This window comes from Lactuca serriola, chromosome 1 (assembly GCF_051521515.1).
Source record: "Lactuca serriola cultivar US96UC23 chromosome 1, Lser_US96UC23_V15, whole genome shotgun sequence".
NCBI classification, from domain to species: Eukaryota; Viridiplantae; Streptophyta; class Magnoliopsida; order Asterales; family Asteraceae; genus Lactuca; species Lactuca serriola.
In genome coordinates, this window is record NC_136408.1 from 140,541,653 (window position 1) to 140,548,470 (window position 6,818).

Consider the following 6,818-nt stretch of genomic DNA (forward strand, 5'->3'; position numbering starts at 1 on the left):
CGTCCTAGGTCGGATCTTCCGATCACGCAAAGGGAGCAACATATAACTGACCTATGTTCGTACGTCGAAGAAGAGTTGAGCCACAGTTCTAGATGATAAGTAGCTTTAATGTATCTCACAGGCTCCCCTGTTTATCCCACTGCTCAATCTACCCAAGCATCGTATGGTCATTCCAAATGTAACTATCTAAGTCCAGATGAGTTAATACAGTCAAGTCCTTTCATTGTCAACAGAGTCTAGTCCTTTCATTCTGAATCCTTTGTGCCTACCAGTACATTGAACACAAAGTCTCAACAATTTAGCTTCAGTGCATTACACGCATTTCATATTGCCCTTTAACACTAAACTTTATATCACTTCCGAAAAACACTTAAGAAAGAGGACATAAAAAATAGTCTTCAAAAGGAATCAATTTAAGAAAAACTTAGGAGTATCGAGAAAATTCAAACCGTAATTTAGCAATTGAAGTTGCATCCAGATGGCTTGAGAACAACACGCAGAGACAACAACGTATTCAACCTCAGTTGTGTTTCAATTCCAGAACGAAGTTAACAGATTCAACACGCCATTTAATACGATCCCCATTTTTTATCCTTTCTTTCTTCCTTCCGACAAAGAGCACATAGCCTCACTTAAAGTTCTGAATGTTGTGCAGCTGAGAGATGTCGTCTATAATGTGTCTCGAACAGCCACTATTAACCTACCGAAGTTTGATGATATTCCTCCATAGCTGCTCAAGCACAGAGTGTGGGATTAGTTTATTCTTGGAACCCAATCCATTTTGAAGCTCGGTCTACCATCACTATCAACACAAGATACTCTTTCCCATGACATATCTTGTTTTTCACACACAGAAGATGAATAAATGTTAGAATTATTAGATGATTTAGAAGTGTTAACTTTGGGTACCCATCTGTAGCCAGGTTTAACCCATTTCTTGTTTGATCTGATGGATGCCTCAACACTTGCTTTAGAACTTGAAACTGATCGTCGAGATGACTTCGAACTAACCGATCTTGGTTTAACTAAACCATCTCTTGAATTTTGCTTTTTGTCAAACATTCCCTTCTTGTCCTTGGGAATTTGATTCTTGGCGCTTTTAGCATTCCAGTCACTATTGCATGAACGTGACCTTGAAGGGTTTCTTTTGGAGGCTGTACCTCTTGGCACGTTCTACCTATCTTGTGCATAGTAGGGAGCATATGCATGATTTGGACAGTTTATGGCAATGTGTCCAGGTGTAACACAGTGAAAACATGTCTGTTTCTTCATGTAGAAATTGTTTTTACCTGTCCCTGGTAGTGTGCCTATGCCTTGTCTCTGATTGCTCCTACAAGCACACATACATCAAGCAGTTTGTTTCGCTTGTTATGGTGGCCTATATTTACCTACAACAGGTTTATTAGAAGTAATAGAATTAGAAGCAATAGATTTAGAGTTCAAAGAAACATTGGTTAGAGAATCAACGAAATTAACAGAACCAGAATTATTTATGTTTTCCTTGTTCTCATCTTCCACTACTTTACATGCACATGATGTAGAAGCGTTAGTATCGTTCACCTCAATACTCTCAGTTGGCTCGGATTGTTCAGTCTTAACTGAAGCTGGTACAGGGGGTCGGCCATACTGAGTAGGTATCTCTACCTCATTGGTTTCAAGGGGCGGGGTATAGTTATCACTAAAGGGAGGTGGAACACTATGATACCCTAGACCCTTTTTATTCTGATTATCTTCAAGTTTTAACTGTTTTTCTATCATGGACACAACTACTTCACTTGACACGTTAAATTTCTTTATGTTAAATTCAACATCTTTATATTTAGTTTTTAATGCATCAAGTTCGGCAGTTAACTTAGCAATTTCCTTGTTAGCATAATCGTAGTGTTCACATTTAATGCTATATTCCTCTTTAATTCTCTTTAGGTCTTTGGTTTGGGCCTCAAAATTTTATTTTAAGGGTTTTTGGGCCTTTTTCAGAGTATAGCCTTCATATTTCAGGTCCTCAATTTCTCTAATTAATAAGTCATTATGTTCACGATATTTATTTATTTTATCCTCACATGATTGAGAGCATGAGGTTTACTTACATCTTTTGTGGTAGACTCCATTTGAATAATACCGAATCAAAAGATTGGTCGAGAACACCCAATGTCAACTAAATTTGTTGACCGAGAAGTCCAAGAATCAACAAAAACTAGTTGACCGAAAGCTCAAAAGTTTGACCAAAACGTTGACCGATATTTGAATTGAAATCAATAAAAATGGGCCGAAAATAGCAAAATCAAATTCTCGGCCGAAATTAAAATTTTAAATGGGCCGATATCTCAATTGTTGACTCAAGTGTTGATTGTTTATGATTAAAAGAGAAATCGCAAAAATAAAATTGGATAATTTAAAAAATTGATAAAAAAATCACAAAACAAAAAAAAAACAAAAAATTATTGGACTTTTATTTCGGTTAACAATATGGCCAAAAACAATCGAAGTTGGATTTTAAATTTAGTGGACAGAAATCAATTGTTTTTCCTTTTTTGAAAATTAAGTCCAAGCCCAACCCCTTAGACATACTCAGACCGAAATGAAGATGGATTTCGGTCCACTTAACCGAAAACACTACAAAACCATTTAAATAATATAAACCTAACATAAACCACATAAATATGTCCCAACAATTATAAAACCTCAAATCGCTATGTATCAATCGGATTCACTATGATGGTGCGGAATTCCAATCTAGTGAAGGATGCAAGATATAATATGGAATGAGAACAAGATGATTAATCTTCAATTCACACTGTTATTTATGAATAGTCGGGTACATAAGATTCACAATTACACTTTGTTTTCTCTCTGTTTCTCTCTTGAACATGTTCTTGGCTTATGGCAACACTAAAAAACGTCTCTCTCTCTCTCTCTCTCTCTCTCTCTCTCTCTTTACATGGCTAAAATAACACTATATATACCTAGACCTAATAACAAAGGCCCAACCCAAAACCCAAACAAGACAACATTAGCCTAACCGACATATATGTCTTGGATCAATAGAATCCTCCGAGAAAGAATATCGGGATTAGTCTCCTTGCCATTGCTACTGTCTTTGAAAGTCTAGCTATCATCTCCTTGTCAAATATTATCAAAACCTTGAGACTTGTTATCCAGGGACTTGTTAGAAATATCGTAACGAAAGGAAGATAAGAGTTTTTCTCTAGGTAAATCACATGTGATTTCAGTCCAAACAACACCAAAACATGGTGTTTTCGGTCCTAGACCGAGAACTCTAATAGCTTATGAAAAGCAAAGTATAAACAACAATTTATGACCTAACAATCCCCCCCTTGGTTTATAGCTTTCTTTTCTTTTTAATATTCTCTTCGATCTTGACTTCAGCTTTTATCCTCGATTTCTTCACAAATTCAAGATGAAAACATGAGTTTCTACATGAATGACTTTATCTTGAACAGTCAGACTTCCTTCAAAGATTTGATCTTGAACGCACATTGGGTGTAGACGCTTCTTGTAAAGGTTCTTGAAAGTCAGCACTTTCAGCTTTGAAATACATCAGAGATAATGATAGAGAGACCGATTGTTTTGGATCACTTCAACAAGTTCATTGATAGCAACAAATTGATTGAGGAGGATTCAATGCAATCTGTTACATAACCTCAAGTAAAACTTCACCTTTCTTTTGTGGTTGAAATATTGAATGTTGAAAAATAATCTTCACTTCCAGTTCCTTTGAATGAAAGTTCTTTAATGATCACCGTTACGCCTTGAAAATTAACCATGACGAAAAATCCTTGTGGATCACAGAGCCATAAAAATCCTTCTCTCCACAGTTGTTCAAGGACCCAGCCTTGGCTGAGAAGGAGACTACTCGTAGTATTTGTGTGAACAAGGAGGAACGCACTGCGATTTGTTGAGTATCAGAGAACTACTCATGGCCTTTCTGTCCGTTTTCTGCCTTACTCCGGTGGTAGATCGGCGAGTGGGAGTTAGGGGATGGTGGGGAAGCTTTCCAAAGAAACAACACAGTAGCAACACCAGCCGGTGGTGGTGTTTCTTGATGGTGGCAAAGGGAACTTCGCCAAAATCCTGCTGTCATTTTTCCACCCCTTTTCGGCAGTGGGTCGATGAAGGGAAGAGAGGAGAGGGTGGAAGGAAGTCTAGTTGGTGTTGCGTGTGATTTCCGATGGTATATGGGTGGGTTATGGTGGTGATGTTGATGGTGTGTGGGGGTGATGTAATAACCAAGAGAGATAAAGAGACTTAGAGATTGAGAGGGAAAGGTGATTGTGAGTTTTGTTGTGTGAAAATGAAGAAGAAAGGCTTCTTATTTATAGATAAGATGCATAAAAACAAGCCTTTGAGGGCCATGCTTCACCACCATACCTTGTACTCTTTGGTGAAGTGTGAAAGCAACCAAGGGGAAGGGAGGAGGGTCATCACATGTGGGCAACGAAAGAGGAAGGGCCAAAATATGATTTTTTTGCTTCTTTCATCACTTGTGTGCCCCCAATAAGGTCACACTCTCCTTAATTGCCCAAAACTATCTTATTTTGGTGTTTCGAGATCCCGACGTCGAGAATTTTCTACGAAAGCGTCGTTAGATAGAGCAGGTTTCAAGGATTCCATAAACCCAAACAGATTAATTTTTCAAGTTACAGAACTCCAGAAAATCGCGTTTAAAGTGTTGCGTCTAGATGAACCGAAGGCTCAATTTTTCTACTTTTGCAAATGTTTTAGCTAAAAATATTTTGAGTATGAAAGTAAATATTAGACCATAGTCTAAGTTCCAAAACGCTATCGTAATTTCCATAGGAGTTGTGCAAGTGCCTCAACGAATTGATTTAGTTTTAGTAGTTTAAAGAAGGTTAGTGTTTACTGTTTGTTTTGTGAAAAATATCGAATCTTTTCCATACGAACTCCATTCTAGACGTTCTTTATATTTTTTGAAATAGGGGAACATGTACGATAATATTATATTATTTTCTTCGCTTACAACTACTTAATACAATTGTAGATACTTTTGTTTCATTTGATCCTCATGTTCCCTAGTAATCTTCGGCCCTATGCGAGAGTTCCATCGGACCTTTACTATAGGGATGCAGCTTTGCTTGAGGATTTTGATTTTTGGATCTATGATCTCCACCTCTTCCACGAAGTGAAGATTAGTGTAGACCTAGATCTCATCGAGTTCAATGACGAAGTTCTCATCAGAGAGACACTTTTTAAGACTACATACGTGGAATGAATCTTGGACTTTTTAAGATTGCACGACCAAAAACTATTGATGCCTAGAAAAGTAAAGAATAAACCATATTTTTGACCCAACACCAACTTCTGCCCAACATATCAGAGAATGACATCTGCTCCCATACAAGGCCTTGAATGGAGCGACCTTTATGCTAGCGTGATAGATATTGTTGTATGAGAATTCAAATAATGGAAACTGAGTGTCACATGCATTACCGAAGTCTATCACACACGCACGTAGAATATATTATAGAGCTTGGTTCCTAGGGACCTTTGAAGTGATTACCAAAACCTGGAAGTGAATCTGCTATCTCAGTCTAAGATGATAGATATTGGAACACCATGCAGTCTGACTATCTGTCACAACTAGCATTTTTGCTAGGAAATTCTACTCTCATGCAATCATTCACCTAGTGTAATAACTTTTACTCTAAAGGAATATCATACTCCACTCTCATTCAAATATATCTCATATGTTTAAATAAGGGTTGGAAACTCTAGACATCCCGACTCAAGTTCATTATGGACTATGATTCTCTTATTGGACCTAATGGGCCAATAAACCCTTAACTTAATTCTTTTAAGCTAAGAGCCTTAAGTTTGGCCTTATTCGAACTCACATTCATTAAGATATAGTATTTTGGGCTTTAATGGGCCTAGAATGACCCACACCTTTCTCATGGACCTATTGGGCCAAGAACTGCCCTAAAGGCCCAATGGGCCGAAAATTTTCTTTATGGGCTCCATAATTTCGATCCAAAGAAAGAATTGGGCCAAACTAATTCACCCTCCTTCCTCCTAGCCCAAAATTTCGGCCCAACACAATTTAACAAAAAAAAAATGGAAATAAAGAAATATCCAACAAATGACACCTAATTTTTATATGATGGATATCCATGCAAGAGTGCATGTATCCATGCACCCATCACACCAACATAAGTCAAACCCTATGCCTCTTACTCCCACTCTTCTCTAACTCTCGACCATCTCTCTCTCACTCTAATCTATCTCTCTTCTCAAACTTAACCAATATTCTCTCAAGAACAACCTTTCCTTCCATCCAAAATTTCGAAGATCTAGGGTGTTTTCAAGAGGATTCTTCACCAAAATCATCAACTTGGGTAAGTTCTTACTTAGATATATGATTTAGCTTCTTGATCTCTTCAAAAATCTCCTCTTACACCCATATCTTTGTGGATCATGTTCTTAGAACCATCTAAGTTCAAGATCTACTCAAGAAAGCTTGCAAGAAACCAAAAATCTCTTCATCTCTTCTACAAAACCGAAACCTCAAAGCAAAGGTGAGTTCATACCCCCTTGATTTCTGTTTTCACTTGTTTTTGGGGGGAGAATACAAGTCATATGTGTAGATCTATGTATTTATGCATGATTATGTGTGTTTTCTTGAAACATTTGGTGATTGTGTTGATTTCTTCACTAATCTAAAAATATGTTAAGAAACTTGAAGTGTATCACTAGGATCTCCATATGAATCATGAGAAAAGTATGTTTTATCACATATAATACATTTAAACTTTTAGATCTGGGATTTGTACACTTGATAT